This window comes from Mixophyes fleayi, chromosome 2, assembly GCF_038048845.1.
Source record: "Mixophyes fleayi isolate aMixFle1 chromosome 2, aMixFle1.hap1, whole genome shotgun sequence".
Taxonomy (NCBI): Eukaryota; Metazoa; Chordata; class Amphibia; order Anura; family Limnodynastidae; genus Mixophyes; species Mixophyes fleayi.
Window position 1 is genome coordinate 372137265 of NC_134403.1, and position 24676 is coordinate 372161940.

The window sequence follows — 24676 nt, forward strand, 5'->3', positions numbered from 1 at the left end:
GAACTGCCAACAGACACTGGTAGACAGGCTTGAAAGGTGTTTCTTGCCTCCCAAAATAGAAATATAAGGACATTAAATGTTTCTCGTCTTCCTCCTCACTTCACACCACGTCCTCCTACTTCACACCATGTCCCCATACTTCACACCATTTCCTTCTCTCTTCACACCCCATCATCCTCCTACTTCACACCCAATCCTCCTCCTACTTCACACCATTTCCTTCTCTCTTCACACCCCATCATCCTCCTACTTCACGCCATTTCCTTCTCTCTTCACACCCCATCATCCTCCTACTTCACACCCAATCCTCCTCCTACTTCACACCATTTCCTTCTCTCTTCACACCCCATCATCCTCCTACTTCACACCCAATCCTCCTCCTACTTCACACCATTTCCTTCTCTCTTCACACCCCATCATCCTCCTACTTCACACCCAATCCTCCTCCTACTTCACACCATTTCCTTCTCTCTTCACACCCCATCATCCTCCTACTTCACACCCAATCCTCCTCCTACTTCACACCATTTCCTTCTCTCTTCACATCCCATCATCCTCCTACTTCACACCCTATCATCCTGCTACTTTACACCACTTCCTCCTGACTTTACACCCCATTATCCTCTTGACTTTACACCCCATCATACTCCTACTTCACACCCCATAATCCTCCTACTTCACACCCCATTGTCCTCCTACTTCACACCCAATCCTCCTCCTACTTCACACCCCATTGTCCTCCTACTTCACACCCAATCCTCCTCCTACTTCACACCCAATCCTCCTCCTACTTCACACCATTTCTTTCTGTCTTCACACCCCATCATCCTCCTACATCACACCCCATCGTCCTGCTACTTTACACCACTTCCTCCTGACTTCACACCCCATTGTCCTCTTGACTTCACACCCCATCATCCTCCTACTTCACACCCCATCGTCCTCCTACTTCACACCCTATCGTCCTCCTACTTCACACCCCATCGTCCTCCTACTTCACACCCCATTGTCCTCCTACTTCACACTCAATCCTCCTCCTACTTCACGCCCTATCGTCCTCCTACTTCACACCCCATTGTCCTCCTACTTCACACCCCACCGTTCTCCTGCCTTCACAGCAACTGTTCTTCAATTTACACTACTTGGTCCTCGCTTTACACCACTTTCTTCTCGCTTTACAGCACTTTTTTCTCGCTTTACACCCCTTGCTCCTCGCTTTACACCACTTGCTCCTCGCTTTACAGCACTTGCTCCTCACTTTACACCGCTCATATTTGACACCACTTCCTATTCGCTTTAAACCATGTCCGAGTTCTGATTGGTTCTTGTGCCATTACTTACACATACATAATCAACAATTCTAACCTCCACAACACCATTAAAACAATACATTTTCATTGTTAACCCTTTGTTACCCTCAATGTTAATCCCTCCAGTGTGCTAGTTTAGAGTTTAATAAGTGAACAGCAGCTTTCATGTGTATACAGCTCATGTCCAAATTAATTGTTTTCGTTTTTCATTCTTTCTGCTGTAACAGAAACTTTATTAAATAGGATTGAAAAAAGGAGTTTACAGCAACTCTGTCTTACATTTGCTGTTTACATGAAAAATAAATATACTGTAGAAAGGGATAAATGGATAATCTTGACATTATCTATTTTTTTCATAATCCAGACATGTTCAACTGTTCACCTCTGTAACACTTTGTCCTATTATTGTTCAAGATTATAAGACTCATCTTTTCCCAGCACCTTTTTTGTCTATTTACTGCAACTTGCGCTGCTACTTGTTGGCCAGAATCTGCTTAGTCTCTACGTTGGGTATGTTTATAATGTTATAATGGTAATACAATGCTAAAATGCATTTTAAAAAAACTAATATAATAAAATTGTATCTTTAGAAATGAGAAAAATCTGCATTTGTTAGAAATTAATTTTACACAGAATATAATATCGTTCTTTATAACACGACTATAAATGAGATGGTAATAACACGTTCTGTAAATATAGTGTCAAAAATGAAATATTCACAGACCGAAACACCACTTTAAAATGTAATATGTTAATCTTTATGACACTTTGTACATAAATTACAATTTCCTGCAGTACAGCGAGGTGTCTGATAGCTGTCCCCCAATATGATTTCTGCTTAAAATGATCACTGGGTTTCATGATATTATTTGGATAATCACCAACTGGCTAAAAATATAAATGTGTCATGTGTTCATGCAATCCATCTTTCAGGATACTTCCCACTGACAAGATATTTATCTGGAGAGGGGTTAATCCTCCAGCAAGACAGAAGCTAATTAGCTCTAATTAATTACCGCAAGACAGCAGTATAAGGGAGACGGCTAGCGATGGCCAGAGTGGTATTATGAGACGTCAGTGGGTGGGCCCTAGCTGAGAGTCTCGGAGGGGACTCAGCCAGAACACAATGTACACGCAGAGAGGATGCTGTCATACTGAGCTGATTACTTTCAGTTAATTAGATATGAGCAAACCCAGTCTAATGCTAGAAGAACAAATCCCCAGGCCAGCATGTAAACAATGTTAGAAGGGAATCCTCAGTGGCCCTCTCCATGGAAGGTAGATGAAATATTAACTGCAGCAACAGGAGGAAGGATCCTGAATTAGACTTCATTAGCAACTTGTGCTGCCATAGAGCTGGATACAGGGGGCCTGGATTCAGCAGGTGCTGCAGGAGAAGCACACAGGCTGCAGGAGGAAAGGAAGAGCCGGACGTGACTTGATGACACCATTCGCATCATCAAGTGGATGGCCAAGGTGTATGGTGATGCAATGGGCATCATCACTGCGCAGCCCGTCTACATGCAGACTGGTGAGCGCACGTTTGGGAGCTTCTCCGGGTCTCCTGGTAGTCTGGGAGGTCTTATGGAATATTGTAGAATGGAAAAGGGGCACCACAGTATGATGTACAGATGGAGCAGGATCTGTTGTAGGGTTTAGCTCAGCTGATTAGTAAGAATCAGATGAATGGGTGTCATTTTGATATGACTTTCTTCTCCCAAGAACACATGCAGTCGGACTGTGTTCCTCTCTGCAGACAGGAATGCTCCCACAGACAGTCCTTGGGCCAAAATGCACCTTGGTACCAAAGGTTATTGTGTCAGACAGTATCCCCTGAAGCCGGAAAATGGCAAAACCATGGTGGTTTCAGAGAGGCTTTCTTGGGCAACGTTAACTGCTCTCCAACCAGAAAATATCTTTTATCACCCTGATCTTACACTTCTATGTTTTTTTTTCCCATTCAGAAGCTTTCCTGGATTTGGGAGCTGACCACAACGTTATTTGGCAAACTCTGGTTCAAAAATATGAGATTCCTGTTGTTCCTCGCACCCCCCCTATCCCCCGTCCCCTGTACATTACAGCCATTGATGAAAGTAGTATTCCAGGGGGCTCCCTTTGTTTCAAGACTGCTCTTCTCAAAAAACAAGTTGGGGTCCTGCATAAGGACTTCATTTCCTTGCACATTATTTCTTAATCATTACACCCGGATCTTTTAGACTTACCAGGGCTCCCACAACCCCTCCCAGTAATGACGGGAAGTACAGCCAGCCCTTTCTTGGGGAATTTTGTGTTTTGATACTTGCCTAGGTAAAATGAATCCTACGTTGTTCATTCTTTCAATGGTCTTTGATCTTGATTTCTCTGCTCTTCTGTATATTCACAATGCGTATGGTTTTTTTTTTGTTTTGTTTTATTTAATAGAAGGTCTAAACTTTGCCACAATGTCATCCTCTTGATTGTGCTATTGATTTACTCCCTGGTACTATAGGTCATATGTATCCCCTGTTTGTACCTGAAACACAGGCCATGGTAATTAATATATTAAGGAGAGCTATGCAAAGGGTTCATCAGCAAGTCCATTTCCCTTGCTGGAGCGTTGGTCTTATCAAGGAAAAAGACCATTCTCAAGTCCGTGTATCAACTGCAGAAGATCAAACAAAATTACCATAACAAATCGATGACTTCTTTTGATCTCAGAACTCTTTGATTGCATTCATAGAGCTGCAGTTTTTTTAAACTTAATTTATGGGGGGCATACAGTTCCCATATTAAATCTGTGTTAAAGAAGGAGACAAACTGAATACCACTATTAACGTGTAATCGCCACTAAGAATACCACGTCATGCATTGTGGACTGTGCAACATTTTACATTTTTCAAGATTAATATTATCAGTTTGTTATTATTTATTTAGATAACAGTCTGATTTACCCTTTAAACTTAGTCTTACATACCTTCCATTAAAAATGTGTTCTGCCATGTCTTCAGGGAAATAGATTGTATGGAAAACCTGAACATATATTACTGAGTAAACTGAGAACATTGTTTTGGAATCAGTCTTCAAATAGACCATGACAAAGTATCTATGGTCACAATACATTGTTTTGAGAGTGACAATGTTTTCTGGGGTTTACGGACCATAATGGAGAAATTATTCTTCCATTGTAGATGCTAAAAATAATTATGAGAGAAAGTAAGGGATCTTTTGCTTTGGAGGAATGGAGACATCTCGTGGAAGTGACTCTTCATCCTTACTGTACTCATGGACCATGTAATATGTTCAGTCTCATATAGCAAAAAAAGAGAGAAATCCTGCGCTGGGCTACACTTATCTCAAAATGCACGAGGCAGCTGTAATAAACAGGGTAAGATTGCTAAGACCTCTTAATACATGCGATAACAGTGCAAAAATACAATACATGAGACAGTGAGAAGTATATAATCCTTATCAAAAACCAGGGAATCAAAATAGACTGCAATCACTTCATATTAATGTTAGATACATTTTAATAATAAAACATATAAAATACACATCTCAAATCAGATATCACCAATGTGTAGAAAAAAGATCCTTCTTGAGCTCAAATAAATGTCTATAATATTATAACTCTCTTGAGTTGGTAAGGACCATCCAAACACACATGTATAAGCGGAAGAAAATCACTGTCACTCGGTGTCAGGGAGTAATGTCCCACTGCCAATTTCTCTTAATAATAATAACACACTCTCCACATGGATACCAACAGTGATAATGTAAATGAGCCCGGTCCGGATTAGCAAGCCCGCTGATAGTCCAGGGATATTATATGTAAAGAGTCGAAACAGAGAGTACTCACGAACACCTTAATATACCCTCTTTCCAGTTCTCTTGTGGCTCTACGATGGGAATGTGATCCAAGGTACGGTGGGTGTGAAAGGTCTGCCAGGGCAGAAACAAAATATCAAGATTAGTGGTTCCTCATACGTTCATTTCTTCATGATATCCGCAATGTGTGTATATATGTGATAATCATCAGGTCCGTATTGGTAAATATATATCTCAAGATAAACTGACGCGTTTCGTCCCAACAAATGAGATTTTTTTCACAGTCAAAGTAAGATTCTAAGTTGTAAGTAAGTTTCTCGGTTTGACTTTATCCTCACCGATCACCTGGGTCCAAAGCGTTAGAGCTGACACTCTGGTGGGTCCATTGGGCCTAGAATATCCCCTAGAATTGTCCCACGTTTTAGACCCATCCCGTATTCTGGCTGCCACCTCCATTTATACTCATTCAAAGTCCAATATTGCTGCTGGTCTCTGTCCCAGGCTCTTCTCTTATTACTCCAAGTTGTCAGGGCATCCCAGTATGAAGAAGATACTAGAAGTGATCACCAGGACCTGCTGATGGTCCTATTTAAAGAAGGTCCTATATGTCCATCCTCTGGGTCATGGTGGACTGCTTCTTTGATATTTATTATTTAGTTTCTCTCAAAAATATTAAGTTAATTAAAAAAAATCAACTTTCTGCATAAGTGATAGAGGAGCATGGAAGCAAGTATCAGCAATCCATAGTACACACAGCGTGTCCCCTGTAATAAACAAGAAAGCCAAAATGTCACATAGGAGCACAGCAGTTTTTGGGGTATTTGGGCTTTTTTGTGTATTTTTTTTCTTTCTCTTTTGAAGTTTATATTTTATATCTGTGATAACCGTAGACATGTCTTTCTCCTCTTTTACTGTATGGGGGAAATTCATTTCTGAGCGAAGTTCCGCAAGACTTCACCGCGATGTACGGCTGCGCACACTATCTGTTATCAGAGTCTCTTCATGGGACGCACCGGCTGCAACTTTGCTCAGAATCCACAAGTTCATACATTTACCCCTAGACCTCCGAGGTTCCTTCCCTCTGTTGAGGCTGATATAACATCCCAGGTCATCTCTATTCCTTCTGTGTCCCACATACATTATTTTACATTGTGATGCTTCATCTGAGCTTACACCACTGACTATAATACCGTTCTGTCTTTAGCCAAAATCCATTATTATGAATCAAATCCAATGTTTTTCTGTTGCTGAATTCGTTTATGGTGGTTTATTGTACTAAATGCCTGGCTAAAGTCTAAATCAATACTGTCCCTTGGATCCACCATATTCTATCTTTTTAGTTACCAAGTCCAAAAAATTCACTAGGTTTGTCTGTCATGATCTACCGGAAGCAAATCTATGCTGCCTTGTATCTTATTATATATTTATAAGTTATATCTCCTCTCCCACTTAGTATTTCTTTTCTGGGGAGAGGGCAGTAGCCATTAAAAAAAAAGAAAAGTTTCAGGGTGAAAAGAAGAACTTATTGGAGTAACACATTGTTTCAGCTTCTCTGTGTTATTGCTGTAAAGCAATAGGATGATATGTAAGGCTGGGTACACACTATATAAATTTCTCCCGATGCAATATCCTTAACGATTTTACCAACAATTTAAAAAAAAAAAAGCCCCAATCAGCAGCGGATTCCTGTGTACACACTATACATGTGTTACACAATTTACCTTCAGATCTGTGCTTCATCTGTTATAACCGTTGGCTGAAAAGATCATGACTCTGCACCCTCCATAGAGATCTATGGACACTGCCAGTCCTGAGTGCATACACACTGCAGAATTGGAACGACATTGTTAAACGAGATTTCGTACTGAACGGTCATTTATGGTTATATTGGCTGGATAATCAGCTGAAAACAATGTATTGAGTACCCAGCTTAACTCATTGCGTTGGTTTTTTTAAGTGTAGCAGTTGAATATCCTGCAGTTACCATGGTGATAAAATAATGATAAATTGCAACAATATGTAATTCATTGCAGCAATAAAATAACTTTTTCCAGTAACATCTATTATGGTGATAAACAGCGACCAATCATCATGTTCAGTTAAATATTTGTCATGCTAAGTTCCAAAATATTGTCATTTTCATGAATAAATAAATATGATAAATGAACTGTCTGTAAACAAAAATCCAATGTAATTAGTGGACTTCTTATTAAACCAAACCACAAATTTTGTAATTTCCTGGTAGATTTAAAAAAAAAAGAAAAAGTAGGTGTTTTTTATGGACATTTGTGGACTGTTGCATAATTCTCGACTGTTTTGCAGAATAACAGATTTTACTCGCTATATCTGCTCAGTAAAGCATTCATTCGAATTGTGCAATAATTTCGCTGTTTAAACTCCTAGAATTTACGCAATAATGGCGGGTCACATTGGCGCAATGTAGAAAATATCGCTGTTCGCAGTTAGAGCTAGCTTATCATTTATAAGAGGAGGCGTCACTGAAGAATTATTGTGGCAATCATTATTTAATGATTATGGGGACAAAATGAATTAATAACTTATGGCGCAATTTTTATTTTTCATTATATTAAGGGACAATAATATTTGTTTTTTAACGGGTACACTATTTATTTATGATGAGGCAACACTTATTATATAGCACTACAAGTGCCAGCATGTACTGGTGCACATGTGCATGCTGGTACTTGTAGTGCCACACATGTGCAATATAAATGGTGCACATGAAATAATCAGTGTTTCCTCATCATACATAATTATTTCCCCAATTATCAATCAAATATTAATGCTACCGGGACCATCTTGTATTATTCTGTGTATTCACAACATACAGTGATTTTCTATTTATTGTTTTATAGTCAAGCACATGATTAAGATGCTTCTTTCCCTTTGAACTAACGTTATACTGAAAGTTTATTTTTAGTTACAATTATGTTTTGTCTCTTTTTAAATAAAGCACAGATACATCTTCTCTAGAAGTAATACAAATACTTACAGTAACTCTGTATGATGATAATATTTTTATAATAACTGTGAATATCTGTATGACAACTCTCTGACTAAACCAACCATCAGAGATAACAATATATTTGGTACTGTATCCATTCCAGGTCATACATTAACCACTGAGGAAGTGAATATATATATATATACAGCTGTTGATACCTGATGTTTAGACAATACCTCCAGCTTCTCTCCTTCATTACTGTGCCCACACTACACCCGGCATCACTTCTGCACCCAGTACCAGCCTGTCACCTAATCCTCTCGCATCACACAGCTTTCATTGCACTCACAGCAAAAGAAAATACACAATTAAACATAAAATGTAAATCTACCAAAATATATCAGGTGGTAATAAAAATACTGAAACTTTTTATTCTTTTCTCAAAATCTACTCATTAGTAGTATAATAGTTATAAAAATAATGTCCTTCTTACTTTGAAACATAGAGCTATAATTAGTAACCTAGGAGTTCCGTGATCTGTATAAAAACACTTTGCCTGTTGCCAATTTAGTGATCCAGCTTCATATATGTGCAGTCCACCCCGTGCTGCTCCATTTCTAAATGTGTCATCCTGCAAAACAAAATCTAATTCTTGCGGACTGAGTACAGCTATCTGGCAGCGGTTAGGGAGGTCTCCCATCATTTCGTCCTCACTCAGCAGACCAGTGCACAGGGTCACTGTTGCAGCACACATTGTGAATAGCTGAAAATGGCCAGCTGCAAAATGCACCTGGGATATGTTTCCATTGATTCACTTACACACATTGAAAGTGAGCAGCTATATGTAGTGAAATAACCAGAGAGCGGCTCTGAGTCATCGATCACCAGCAGCAAAACACATTACTCATTACTAGCTGGGATTTACACAAACATGCTGCACCGTGGCTCTGTCCATCTGATCCCAGTGCTCCGTCATACCGGGCCTCATATCATTTACTGTCATACAAATTACAGTTATAATAATCACTTTTACAAACAAATGATCATTTTATTAAAAGTTACTCATTGAAGAGGACTTCCAACTTTAAATTGTATCTACATACCCTTCTGCAACTTTCACTGAATCCATTACTTTACCTCTCTGGTTTGCACCAAGACCTCTAGATCTACAGGCAGAATTGATTATATTGTTTGCCTTTGGATGTGACACAGTCTAGCTGTGCATTGTATAGTTGTATTCACTTGGGTGGGTGGGTTGGTGTATGGGTTTGTATCATATCCAAGGGTAAAATGAATAAACTATTCTGTCTGATGGTGGAAAGTAATTGGTGAAATACACATAAGTCAGAATGTTGTAAAAAGTTATAACAAAGTTATAAACTGTTTAAATGAACTTCAGTAGAGGTCATGTCTGTTTATATGGTGTGTGTGTGTGTACATATGTATATACACTATGGACAAAAGCATTTAGCCACACCTATTAATTATTGCATTAAGGTGTTTCAATCAGACCCGTTGTATAAAATCAAGCACCTGGCCATGCAGTCTCCATCTGAAAATATTTGTGATACAAAATGGGTCGTTCTGAAGAGCTCAGTGACTTCAAGCGTGGTACTGTGATAGGATGTGTGGTACTGTGATAAGATGTGTGGTACTGTGATAGGATGTGTGGTACTGTGATAGGATGTGTGGTACTGTGATAGGATGTGTGGTACTGTGATAAGATGTGTGGTACTGTGATAGGATGTGTGGTACTGTGATAGGATGTGTGGTACTGTGATAAGATGTATGGTACTGTGATAGGATGTGTGGTACTGTGATAGGATGTGTGGTACTGTGATAGGATGTGTGGTACTGTGATAGGATGTGGTACTGTGATAGGATGTGTGGTACTGTGATAAGATGTGTGGTACTGTGATAGGATGTGTGGTACTGTGATAGGATGTGTGGTACTGTGATAGGATGTGTGGTACTGTGATAGGATGTGTGGTACTGTGATAGGATGTGTGGTACTGTGATAGGATGCCACCTTCGCAATAAGACGGTTCGTGAAATTTCATCCCTGCTGGATATTCCACGGTCACCTGTAAGTGATATTACTAGAACGTGGAAGCGTTTAGGAACAACAGCAACTCAGCCACGAAGCAAAAGACCACATAAAATCACAGACCGGGGTCATCGGCTGCTAAGGCGCATGGTGCGTAAAAGTCGTCAACGCTCTGCGGATTCCATAGCTGAAGAGTTCTGAACTTCCACTGACATTAATGTAAGCACAAAAACTGTGTGGCGGGAGCTTAATGGAATGGGTTTCTATGGCCGATCAGTTGCATGCAGCCTCACCAAAACCTATGCCAAGCGTCAGATGAAGTGATGTAAAGCACACCGACACTGGATTATGGAGCAGTGGAAACGTGTTCTGTGGAGTGATGAATCGTGCTTTTCTGTTTGGCAGTCATATGGGCGAGTCTGGGTTTGGTGGATGCCAGGAGAACGTTACCTGCCTGACTGCATTATACCAACTGTGAAGTTTGGTGGAGGAGGGATAATGGTATTGTTTTTCAGAGTTTGGGCTAGGCCCCTTATCTCCAATGAAGGGCAATGTTAATGCTTCAGTATACCAACTCATTTTGGACAATACTATGCTTCCAACTTTGTGACAACAGTTTGGGGAAGGCTCTTTTCTATCCCAACATGACTGTGCCCCAGTGCACAAAGCAAGGACTATGATGGTTTGATGAATTCAGTGTGGAAGAACTTGACTGGCCCATACAGAGTCCTGACCTCAACCCCATCATATACCTTTGGGATGAACTGGAACGGAGCGAGCCAGGCCTTCTCCTCCAACATCAGTGTCTGACCTCATAAATGCTCCACAGAATGAATGGGCACAAATTCCCACAGAAACACTACAACATCTTGTGGAGCCTTCCAAGAAGAGTGGAAGCTGTTATCACTGCAAAAGGGGGACCAACTCCATACTAAAGTGTATGTATTTGTATACAATGTCATTACAGTCCCTGCTGGAGTAATGGTCAAGCGTCTGAATACTTTTGTCCATATACTGTCATATACTGTGTGTATATATATATATATAAATAGATAGATAGTGTATGGGTCGCGTAGTCCTGGACTTGACTTATGGAAAGGCGATATAGACCCAGGTAGCAGCGTTTCAGGAACTGCTTCTTTCCAGTCGTTTCCTTATCACAAATTCTTTGATGTTTGAGTCTGTGATGATGAGAGTTAGGAAGGCGGCACAGCCCTAAAATTACATTTTTGCCCTCCTGGACGACTTCTCCTATCCCACCTCTACCCCGCCTTTCTCCCTGACAGATACCATTGCTCTCCAGTTTAACTGGGCACAAAAATTTGGAGTGGGTGACTATGGTTTATTCCCTTCCCTAAACCCCTGGTAGCTTTAATCCGCCACTGGCAGAAGGACATACACAGAACAAAGTTGTCTGAAGGTGGATCACCACCTATAATTATGAACAGGAGGGACTTATCAGTGGTAACAAAATACATATAATAAACAAATATATAGCACCATTTAATGATATGTAAATTTACACAGCAAATAAATTGAATCTTGTGTTTGTCCTCACATAAGACATTCATTGTAGGTTGTGAACAAAACCTGTGACATTCAATTTAAATTAAATATATAAATTCAGATGGTCTTGATAAATGTGTATTAAGTAGAATCCCCTCAGTTTTCACAGTCAGTGTTGCAATAAGTGTTTGTTATATTATAGATAATGCTTAGTTGACATTTTTAATGTAATTTCACATATAATTTCCACCATGCTCTTAATTAACTTGGAATATTGGTCTGCGTTTGTGCTGCAGTTAATATCTGTTTTATTACATGTACATTTAGCTTAAGTTCTCTCTTATTATTAATTGTCCTTCTTGTGTGACAGCACCAAGGTTGTGCCCGGTACTGTATAAATCACCTGCGCTCTCTGCTGTCCACTATAATGAATGCTAAGGAGTTGTTCTGGCTACATCGGGAAACATTAAGAACATGTTACACATGTTGAGGGATGCAGGAAGGTAATTGGAGTGGGTAGGAGTGTGGACAATTATGTTTGTATCATTCTGCAAGGTGAATGCTCTCTGGATACCCGAAAAGTGTTTATATGGACGTAGCCATAAACTGCACCATCTCCGACAAGCATTGGGGGCAAATAATGACATCAATGAGATGTGAGGCACTGTGTGCCTCGTGTTTCAGTGGTGTCACTAATTCCTAGTGAATTGATGAGCTGCATGTTGGTCCAGCAGCCCGAATGTCGGTCTCTATGTATCTGAAGCTGCATAGTACAACTTCTATTGTTTCCTGTTATATATATCATTCTCAGTATGTATTATCTGTGTATGGACAGCTCCATAGTACCACTCCTGTTGTTATGTACGGCAGATGTAATTCTTAGTATTTGTTGCTTTCTCTATGTATGGACTGCTCTGTATGACCACTTCTATTGTTGTGTATAGTTTAAGAGATAACATTGATCTAAGTGGAGTATGTATAATACCATATCCATGTTACATGTTTCTCCCCTGTGCTGATGTCATGGTCTATGGTGCAACTTTCCTGGTAGCAGAATGATGACAGTGTATAGTGTAATCAGGGGAATCATTTCATCAGTTATTGATAATACAGAGTATATTACAATCTAGATATTTGACACAACCGTCAGTGAAATTTCCTTAGAATTGTTTTTAGCAGGTTATATAAATATTATGGCAGTGAAGTCTCATGACATGAATGAGCTGCTGTAGAGCATCATATAATGTTCCTGAGAGTTACCACACAGTGTCACCTGCACATACTGCAGCGTTGTATCCCACACACTATATGGCAGGGTGGATGCACCATCAGTGCACATACTGTAGCATTGTGGTATCACACACACTTCTATATGGCAGGATGGATGCACCCTCTGTTAATGTCACCTGTACATACTGTAGCGTTGTATCGCACTCACTATATGGCAAGGTGGATGCACCATCAGTGCACATACTGTAGCATTGTGGTATCACACACACTTCTATATGGCAGGATGGATGCACCCTCTGTTAATGTCACCTGTACATACTGTAGCGTTGTATCGCACTCACTATATGGCAAGGTGGATGCACCATCAGTTGATGCCACCTGCACATACTGTAGTGTTGTGGTATCGTACACACTTCTGTGTGGCAGGGTGGAAGCACAACTGTGTATTTCAGGACAAGAAAATGTTTCCCTGGTAACATTTTTTTACACTTTATTGGTTTAAATCCCACAACAAGGGATATCATTCTGAAACAGGGTTATCTATTATGCAGATAGTAGTGTCTAGAAGAAAAGGGTTTCCAGGGAACAGTGTCGGACTGGGGCATGAGGGACCCACCGGGGGACTGCAATGATAGGGGCCCACCAGAGGGGGTGTGGTCAATCACCATAGAGGTGAGACCAGACACACACATTATATATATATATATATATATATATATATATATATATATATAGTGATAGCACAAAAAGTATAAAGTGGTTAAAATCTACTTACCCATATGTTGATTGCTACAGACTCTTTGCTCCTTCTTCCTTCAGCGGCGGCGGGAACGTCAGACAGTCAGACAGCTGACAGGGGGAGGGGGCAGGTCACATGATCGCAGCTGCGATCGTATTATTATTATCGTTTATTTATAAGGCGCCACAAGGTTTCCGCAGCGCCGTACACAATACAAACAATGGACAGTACAGGGAATAACAGTACAAAACAATGAACGAGTAATACCAAGACTTCAGAGGCTCCAGGCAAGGCAAATATATTGAGGTTGGAGCAGAAGAGAAGGTAGAGAGACAGGAGGGAGGAGGGCCCTGCTCATAAGAGTTTACATCCTATAGGGAGGCTATAGTGAGGAGGACGGTGTAACATATAAGTAATTATAACTGCACCAAGTACAACAGGGAAAGAACCAGCCTGAGAGGATCAGAAGAGTGATCTCCGTACAACAATTATCACAGTATCTGACCCATCCTCACATTACTCTACACTGGGGTCTTCAAAGCATTAAATCCACATTTCTCCGGTTATAAACCTTCCAGTACAGTTTCTATTTTGCCTCTTGTACGTTATGGGACTATGCAGTGGGGATATTGTACTTCTCTGATATCTTCCTGCAGAACATACGTATTCATCATTATATATAATCATCTTTACATTTAGATAATACAGTAACTTGCCTCGCGGGTCGCCAGCTTGTCACTAAGTTGCTCCGCCTCCTCAATGTCTCCTCTCTGCAACGCTTCATCCATACTGTCCTCCAGACGTGACTTTTTCAGGACTTTCTTGCACACAAGGGCCTCAGATGATCATTAATTCCAAAGTATTTCTGAAGAGTATCCAGAGGCGTCATCTTCTCCGGAGCTGGGCTTGTATCCCCTTGGGGTCTTCTGAACGCTGAGGTTTCCACTGTGTCATACTGCGCCCACACATATCAGCAGGGCAATCACCTTTTCTGCGCTGTCGCCTCTTCTCCCCGGACAGTTCGGCTTTGGTGGCTCCGGCCGGTATTATATAGTCCGCTCCACATCTCTCTTCCTCGGACATCCGCTGAGCTCCGCCCACGAAAGATGACTGGCTGTCAGTGACAGCCAGTCATCTGCAGCAGCGGAGACGCCGGGGAAGGCAGCGGACCCCTGGTGAGGACAACCCAGGTAAGCTGGATGGGCTCCGCCTACTTCGAAAAGGGGGTGTGGCCGTAATGCAGTGGGGCCTACCGGTGATTTTACCGGTATCCCGGTGGGCCAGTCCGACGCTGCCAGGGAATGTTATATATAAACTCCATTAAAATAATATCTGTATATATATCAATATCAGTGATTTCTGATGTCATCACTTCAGAATTTATAAGGAATAATGCCCCCCCCACTGTAAATTATATTCATATTAGAAGTCCTCTTATAGGCCTGGACCAGTATAAACTCTCTGTGACTCGGCCTCATGTCCTTATCTGGCCACAGAACTCCCTGGCGGGACAGTTCCGATTTTAGGGCCCTGTCCAACCCGCAGACGTGTTTGTGCCGCGGGTGGGAACGTTGGGAGATATCTTCTGTTCACAGTTGCTCTGGTGCGTGTTGGAGGGGAAGGAAGGTTTCTAAGGGGCAGCCTAGTACTTCACAGCGCTAAACAGCCCTCTGGGGGAGTGGCCACACTCTCATTGTGCCATGACCACGCCCCCATCATGATGTGGTCCCACCCCCTGTCCCGATGCTGGGTGGTATGATATATATATAGACATTAGTAAGTCCTGCTTCAGGAATATTATTAAGCACTTAATAATTACACATGTACAAAGGAAAATAGTTGATATTGCCTTAAGAACCAGATTATATCAAAAGATGATGGCACCATAAGCCATGTTGACTGTGAATTAAAGCATTGCTGTCAGGTGAATATATGTTTATTTACCAAGCTGTGTTTTGGGAGCAAATATTAGAAAGTGTCCTGCCATCTCCTACCAGACAGATCTCTACATACTTCCCAATACTGGCCTTCCACAAACCGGGACCAGCAGTACACACCACGCCAAAGTGCCGCCATCTCCTACCAGACAGATCTCTACATACTTCCCAATACTGGCCTTCCACAAACCGGGACCAGCAGTACACACCACGCCAAAGTGCCGCCATCTCCTCCCAGACAGATCTCTACATACTTCCCAACACTGGCCTTCCACAAACCGGGACCAGCAGTACACACCACGCATATGATACATCACGACTGTAGTCTCGTTAAACATGTGGGCGTGCCCATATGCTCCGGGGTGTGACTAGTATTTCAGAGGTAATAAGATGAACCTAACCTCCCTCCCTTCCTCTGAAAATACCCTAAAATTGCTGCGCAAACCAGTGGCAGGTGCATGTGACACCCACCCTTCCTGGTGATAAGGGACCAGCTTCCTGGCACAAAACTGTGCCAAAACTGCTCAAATAATGGCAAATTTTTCCATGAAACTAATGAAAGTGCCGGATCATTTCTGTCTATAGCACCTGTTACTGGACAAAGAGCATTACATGTGTGTGCTGTCACTGTATTGGCTTGTAACGGTGCCATTACATCTGAAAGCTGCAAATTTGCTCACTCCAGGTGGAATAGCAGAAGATTGTTCAACATAGGAAGGGTTCTTTACTGTAAGGGCGGTTAAGCTGTGCAATCCTTATCACATGAGGAAGTGATGGCAGCTTCACTATCAAACTGTAAAAATGAATTGGAGCTTTTCTTACAAGAAATGTAACTATAATTAGTAGAGGACATTAAGACGGGGGCTATTAAGGAATTGTTTCCCCCTATCAGGCTTATTTGGCAACTTTCTCACTGGGGGGTTGTTGTTCCTTACTCTGGATCAAATTATAGTTTATAAATGGGTGAACTTAATGGCTGTGTGTCTTTTTACTACTCACTATGTAAGTACATTATTGTGTATAAGGGCTGTATATTTGTCATATATCATTTTGCTGTATATTGCCTGTTGCTAGAATTACAAAGTACAGTATTCTTGTTGTCTCTCATACACATTTATAACAAGTTTCCCTACAACATCCCCCTGCTGCTCATGTAGAGTTAAGTCTGACTAGCTGCCCCGTGGAATCTTGAAACTGGGACAATCTGTTGAATTTGGACCATTCTGTTACTGGGCTGGGAGACAGTGAGCGAAAATAAATATTCACTCTGAAAAAGCAGCTTTTCCCTTTGCATGCATATACCAGAGGTGCTGGCTCCATTTCTGCTGTGTAAAGTTTTCTATCCGAAGACAATAATACAAATTCCTCTGGCAAGACACGACGGACCCGTTATGTATATATGTATTTTTTTCTTTCTTGTTGTTATTGGTTGTTTGTTTAATAAGACATTTCCTTTTGGTTAGTGGAAGTTGAATCGTAAGAGGCTCAGTAATTTTCCTCCTCCTCCCTCCCAGCTCTGCACTCTGGAACACTGTGAACTAAGAAAAAAAAATCACTGAGTTAAAGCGTGAAGCTATTATCAGAATCCGAGCCGGCCGCTCTCGGGAGGCTGCGAGTGTGGCTCGCAGCGTCATCGCCGGATGGAAACCGGAGCAACCGCCACGGTGAGTGGTGGGAATCCATGGTTTTCAGGTGCAAAAGATGTTTGAAAAGGGTGTTTTCTGTACCCTCCCCAGGGAAACACAGGCGACGAATCTCATCAGTGTTTAGTGCTGAGATAGCAGATTCAGAAGCTTCCACGCTTGCTACACACACATTGGCTTCGGTGTCACATGTGCCCAGTGTGAGTTGGGCGAGATAGCCTGATGCCGCTAGTGGGTGTCGGATTTGGCATGCCGAACAAGGTGCTGGTACACAGAGAGAGGGGGGGATATGTGGATCTTTCACTTGGAGTTTTAAACTGGCAGCCGTTCACGTCTTTTTCTGTTCCAAGCATTTGCATTCTGCGGACTGCCCAGCCAAGAGACAGGAGAAAATCTGCAGAGGAAGTATAGTAATAGCAAACTATTCTGGAAAGGCCAAACTTATGGGTAACAAGAAATGACCCCCCCCCCCCCCCACATTGTCCCACCTTCTACCGGAGTCATCCTTTTTTAAGCTTTGTTTTTTGTTGGCTTGTGAAGGATTTTACACTGAGTAGTAGTAGTTTATTATTACTTTTTGCTATAACGGTGTCCGCAGGCCTCGGCACTGCCAAGTTTCAGTCGATCCCAGCAAGGCCGAGTCACAGTAAGCCTCATTCTACTGCTTTTATTGTGGATGCCATCCCGTTTTAGGTTTGTCGGGTTGTCTCACGTGTTGCCAGCTGCATTCCTATGGGAAAATTCAGTAAATAACTTAAAACATGTGACTATTTTCAGCGCCATTTGCGACATGCAGCCCCGTCCTGGGCCGATTTGTGTATAGAAGTGTTGTTGTTCTAGTGCGTTGCTTCTGATGCAACCTTTTTAAAGTGCTGTTACATTTTATATATGAATATACAACCGGGGTTGCCTTGTACAGAGATTCCTACAACTTAACTAACTTTTTCTGTACGCACCAAGGTTGAACTAAAGCAGCAATTGCTGAAAAAATAATCTTATTAGTTAAGAAAGCTGTAATAATTGTATTTTGAGATCACTGTATAATAATACATTTTTATCAATTCTGTGCTGACGAGTGAACTCACTGTATTGTTTTACATTAGGTTTGGAGGTAGAGTTTACCCCAACACAGTGTTATTGTAGAGATACGTAAACACTTGGAACACTACACATGGTAGAAGTTCAGTCTTGGGCTTCAGGGTCGATCTCCGGTAGAACATTATTATACGTGCAATTTATCACCACTCTGAGCACAGCACAACTGGTAAACCACCCATCTGCTGGCTCATTCTATTAACATACGGTGTATACCTTGGAAAACTATTGGCCATATGGGGTGTGGAATGGTAATATGTTGATATGTAGCCAATGTTTTAGCGTAGTATTATTATTATTATTATTATTATTATTATTATTATTATTAAGATTTTATTATATAGTGCCAGCATACTCGGCAGAGATGTACAATTTTGCAGAAACAGAGTAATAAAACAATATGGGGTATTAACAAAAAGACAAAGTGGGAACTGTATAAAATGCGATTTTTCAATTCCACATATTTTTGACAGTTTTGAAAACCTGAGATTCACTAAAGCCCAAACTGCTCATAAAACCACACGGTTTAAAACCGCCGTCCCGATGTATGAGCTCGCAGTGTGCAAATCCACATAAACAAAGGCAGCTTTTATAGACCTACTTCTGATAGGTCAGATGGCTGGAGCAGCACGCGTTTTGCTGTACCTTTCTATTTAGACCATATTGATTATGAGAGCAGTCATTAAGTTACAATTATCTTATGGCGCTAATATTAAATTATTATTATATTAAGGGGGCAGTATAAATTAATACTCGGGGCAATAATAATTTATTGTTGACCGTGTAACACTTATGATTTAATGATGGGGGCACCATTTATACTGCACATTTGTGGCACTACATGTGCTAATATGTACATGGGCGAAAGTTGCCCCATTAGATAAATATAGCGTAATATTGCCCCCTTTATTAATAATTAATGATTGCTCTTATAATGATTATATGTCTGTTGTGGCTCCTCTTATGTTCTAATTCCAAGATAGATCAAAACCCATTCAGTTTGTCATGTCTCCTGTCTACATGGTCATGTTCTATATTGGAGATTTGGAATATTCAGACCCCCACAAATCACATTAAGTCTGAGGTTGTTCAAACCTATGCATGGAAAGGGGAAGGAGGCACGCGAGCTGTGTCTCCCCTTACTACGGTGTCCAGTGTAGTAGGGGTCAGCATCACACTGCTGAAGCCAGTGTCAGTGACATCATCAGTGGGCGTCACCGGCCCTCTGCCCACAGTTCTTTCCCACTGTACCCACAGCAGGTAGGGACCTTGGTGGTTGGGGGATATGGGTATGGTGACAGAGGGAATTACAAAGGGATGTAAGAAGATGGTATTAGGGATAATGGTGCATATGTGATAATGGAGGAGGTTTGGGGGACATAAGGAAAAAGTGGGACTCTATAACACAGGGACTGCGTATAAGTCAACACTCGCACAGACCAGGGCCAGGTGCGTGCAACACGGCCTGGCAAATCAGATGTGTAGAGCGCCCGTATTATTATGTTGACATGTACATGTAGGTGAAACACACATATGAGGTGGGTGCGAATGGCTTATGTACAGCCCAGGCCCCCACACACAGAGAATAAGCAGCTGCACAATGAGACAAACTTCACTTACACAACAGCCTGGCAAAACAGATCATTTGCCCTTTGAATTACAGTTTATTGTGATGTATATTTTATTCCTTACATTCCAATGTGATGTGCACATCTGTGCACATCTACGGGTTCTCTCCTAACAAACAAATTCCAAACTCATAATCATGTAAACACATTGTGCTCTGTCGGCTGATCGACCTGTGAAGCTTCGGTACTTGGATCCTTAAAATGTTGTCTTCAAATAGCACCTAATGGAGAACATTGAATCACCACTAATTTCTGTCTAGGGACCTGTTGTAGGACATTACACTGACAGAAATAGATCCATCCATACACTGACCAGAGCGTCCTACACGGGTTCTCTCAGAGCCAGGAGACGGAGAATGACACTAGTGTTTCAGGACAGGATGTATTGAGTCAGCCTCTACAAATTCCCTAGAATTTGGATCCATGACTCACACTCTCCGGTGAGGGGGACACAGACATGTTCTACACTTTCAGGCCATGTGCTTCAGCAGAGGAGCTAACATCATTCAGTATTATCTCTAACCTGGGATCCACTAGAGGTCTCCAAATGTTCTGAGTCACACAATCAAAATATATCATTCACTTCTTCTTGTGTAAATTGTTTGTACTCTTTTGCTATCTCTTTTTTTTTTTTTTTTTTTACCTTTCATATGGACGTAGCAAATACAGGAGGCATATTGAAAATACAAAAGGCATTTTAGTTTCACAATATGCATTATCCAGACCTCCCAGCTGTCCTGATTTCTGCAGGACAGTCCCGATCTGAGAGGTCTATCCCGTGTGAAGTTGGGGGGCAGGTGCCTCTAATGCACAAAGCAATTGAAGGATCTTTTTGGGGAAGGGTAGTTGGTATGCTAGACACTCCCCCGGGGAAGGGGCCACATCCATTGTTACGTGCCATGTTCCGAAAGTGAACCATGCCCTCTTTGCAGTGGAGGCATGGCTGTCTCACAATTTAGGCATTATGAATGTTTGGAGGTATGATAATCAACACTAGGAAGTGTCCACACCCAAGGGACATTGTGTGGGAGGGGGATCTAGAGGTGTTTCTATTCCTCTGTTATAGGTCTGTGCTCAAAATAATGTTGACTTCGGGAGTCAAATCAAATCCTAATCAAATCTAGGAGCCTGTGGGATATTCTATGGAGCCAGGAATTATATGAACCAGCACACACAGGTGCAGAGACATGAACATGGCCAATGTTATTGTAGCTTGTTTCAAATGTTAATGCTCCAGATGTGCTGGCATATAGAACGTATACACTGTGTCACCATGTCACATGGCTCATGCCATGGCGAGCTTCATCACCAGGAAATAATAATTGTCATCCCAATTGGAGCTCACTTTCGGAGCCCACGCTTTAGTGCTATAACCAATAACAGGACAGGATGCTCTATGTTCGTTTCAATGTCTGGGCTCCTCTCCAGTACTTTGAATCTATATGGGACTGTGTATGGCGGTGGGGGTATTATGTATAGATGTTAGTGTTTGGGTTCTATATGTTGAGAATCTGACTGTTTGTGGTATGGGACCGTATATGATATAATTTCTGTGTAATATATGTTGCATGTTTGGCTGTATATGACACTGGACTATACAATATACTGGTCAAATGTGCTATTTTATTTTTCTGCCATATCCAAGTATTACATACCCAGCAATGGTTTGTAGGTCTTTTATGTCGCCACTGTCCACCCTCTCTCCTCACCCCAGCCGTACTGCTCAGAAACGCCAGTCACCAGTGCCTGCTTTATTATTGGTGGCTGATAATGCCGCTCCCTTACAGTAGCCACACCCACTCCCCCCCCCACCACCATCACCAGTTACATTGTTATTCTGCTAGCTTATGTATCACATGTTCCCCGCACTGCTTAGATCAGGCCTGTCCAACTTGCGGCCCTCCAGGTGTTCTGAAACTACAAGCCCCAGCATGCTTTGCCAGTAGACAACCTGATGATAGCTGGAAGGGCATGCTGGGACTTGTAGTTTCACAACATCTGGAGGGCCGCAGGTTGGACAGGCCTGGCTTAGATTGTAATCTCATCTTTAGCTTCTGTTTATCTCATGATAATCAATGTATGTAACATGCAGTCGCTGCTCCAAGCACCTGTATTAGTCTGCATAGTAATGTGGAGTTGATATTTGACACTAGAACATTTATGGTTGAAAAATGTAATTCTTGTCCAAAAGTGGACAACTCCTTTAGGAAAACACAAACAAATTGATGCACAGTCTCCTGTTATTGATGCACAAGTTCTCTGTTTCTATTTTTATTCACAGGTTCCTCATATTAATTTGCATATCCCTTTTTTGATGCACAGGCTCTTTATATTGATGCACAGGTTCCTTATGTTGATGCACAGGATTTTATATTGATGCACAGACACCTTATGTAGATACAGAGCATTTTATATTGATGCACAGGTTCCTTATGTAACATAAGGAACCTGTGCATCAATATAAAATGCTGTGCATCTACATAAGGTGTCTGTGCATCAATATAAAATCCTGTGCATCAACATAAGTTATGTTGATGCACAGGATTTTATATTGATGCACAGACACCTTATGTAGATGCACAGCATTTTATATTGATGCACAGGTTCCTTATGTTGATGCACAGGATTTTATATTGATGCACAGGCTCCTTATGTTGATGCACAGGATTTTTATATTGTTGCACAGGCTCCTCATATTGATACATAAGATCTATTAGTTGATGCACAGTTTCCTCTTTTTGATGCACATTTTCTTTATTTTTATTCAGAGACTCCTCATAGTAAAATGCATTGTCCTTTTTTGATACGCAGGCTCTTTAAATTGATGCCCATGCTTTTTATACTGATGCAGAATGTCATGAACATGCTCCCAGCATTTGTTATTTGGAATGTTTACTGTATGGGGTTATACCTGATTCCAGGACTCAGTCTTTCACTCACATATCACACAGGTTATAGATTTGCTGAATTGTCCTCAAACATTACTCTCATACCCATAGACACCTATGATCTGCCACCACCTATTGAATAAGGGCAATAGGACCCCAATATGCTGTCACACCCAGGCCCGGCGCTCCCATTAGGCAAGGTTAGGCAATTGCCTAGGGCGCCGGGCTCTGCAGGGCGCCTCGAAATAAAAAAAAAATGACTATTGTCATTTAAAACGGAAATCCACGGGGAGGAGAGGAGGGAAGGGGCTATGAATCTTACCTGCATGAAGCTGCTCCTCTCTGCTCTGTCTTCTCCCCTCCGCTCACTGACAGTGACAGGCCGTGATGATGTCATCATCACGGCCCGACAGTGTCTGTGAGTGGAGGGGAGAAGACAGAGCAGAGAGGAGCAGCTTGATGCAGGTAAGTTAAAGAAAGACATGGGGAGTTGAGGGGAGGGAAGCGCAGCGCCAATTTTGACAGGAGGGCGCCGATTTTTAAAGGGGGGGGGCCCGATTTTCACACTGTGCCTAGGGCGCCAAGGACCCTAGCACCAGCGCTGGTCACACCCTGACACACATTATGTTCATTGTTAAACACAGTTTAGCAATACACACACCAGCAATCCAAGAGTTGACAAATCAAAACTCTGTTGCACAAATGTACACACTTGCATACATGAGGCTTGTTAGTCAAATGGATTAACAATTCACGCACCGGCATTCAAAGGGTTAACGTGGTCAAGCAATACTCCTCATAAAAGGCTAATGGATTTGTTAAAGCAACAAGGACAAAACTTTTTAACTTTAGATTTAATATACAAAGGTACAGGAAATGTGGATATATTTAAAAAAGAACATATAAATGACATACAAAAAATAAATGTAATACAGTTTATAAAAACAAATAGGATGAAATTACAGAAAATTAAAACTTACGTATTATAATCTGTATGCCTGGGACAAGGCAGAATTAAATGGACATTTCTTCAATTAGATGAGTACCAAGAACTGACAATCTGCCCTCTCACACACAGTGTATTTAAGCAGGTTTCACTGGGAGGGCATTTGGAGGGGCAGTGTATATGTTAATGAGGGGGAGGAAATGTCTCCTGGGTGTTAATTATAGTTTGTCCAAAAGTTTTGACCTTTCATAACTTTTCTTGGATATATCCCAAAGACATAATTCCCCATTCAATAAGCCAGTCATAACCTCCCATACATTTACATATAAAATATGATGGAATTACAACAATATCAAATATCATTCTGAAAGATATGTGACTACTGTGGTTTTCCTGTAAAGTTGGTATCTATACTTCACAATTCTTGTGCAGTTTTCGCCCTTAAATACAGAGATTTCCCAAAATATGAAATATGAAGGCATGTTCTTTGAAGTTAATATTTCTTATATACATGCATAGGTAGCCTTTATCTTTTGCATGTGCCTAAAAGTTCCTCACCTAGTAGGCTTCTTTGTTTTTACAATGCCTTATTTAAACAGTCGTCTCTAAGTAAGAAAGGACATTAATGATCTGAGGGAATTCATGCCTGCGATCTGCGTATGTTAAATGAGTTTTCTGAAAAGAATGTTTCAGCTTACCCCCCGCCGCTTTCCCCCCTCGGGTTGACTGACCAAATGTTTTTAAACACTTTTGTCTGTGGGGAAATAATTTACACTGATAATGATCAATTTAATATTTTATTTGGGCCTTCACCCTGACACATGGGCTCTTTATGTGGATGCACATGCTCCTCATACTGATGCACAGGATCTTTGTGTTGATACACATGCTCCACATACTGATGCACAGGATCTTTGTGTTGATACACATGCTCCTCA

At 41.3% G+C, this 24676-nt stretch overlaps 1 protein-coding gene across 7 annotated transcripts in view; it reads left to right on the forward strand.

Moving 5' to 3' along the window:
• ZBTB20 (zinc finger and BTB domain containing 20) overlaps window positions 1-24676 on the forward strand; it is a 656370-nt gene that overhangs the window by 453283 nt on the left and 178411 nt on the right. Inside the window, exon 1 of one of the 7 annotated variants that reach the window (XM_075197399.1) lies at window positions 17076-17202. The exons of the other annotated variants lie outside the window; for them this stretch is intronic. The gene's annotated coding sequence lies outside the window, so the exon portion shown is untranslated. Of the gene's footprint in view, window positions 1-17075; window positions 17203-24676 lie in introns of those variants that run through there. 7 annotated transcript variants of the gene reach the window in all.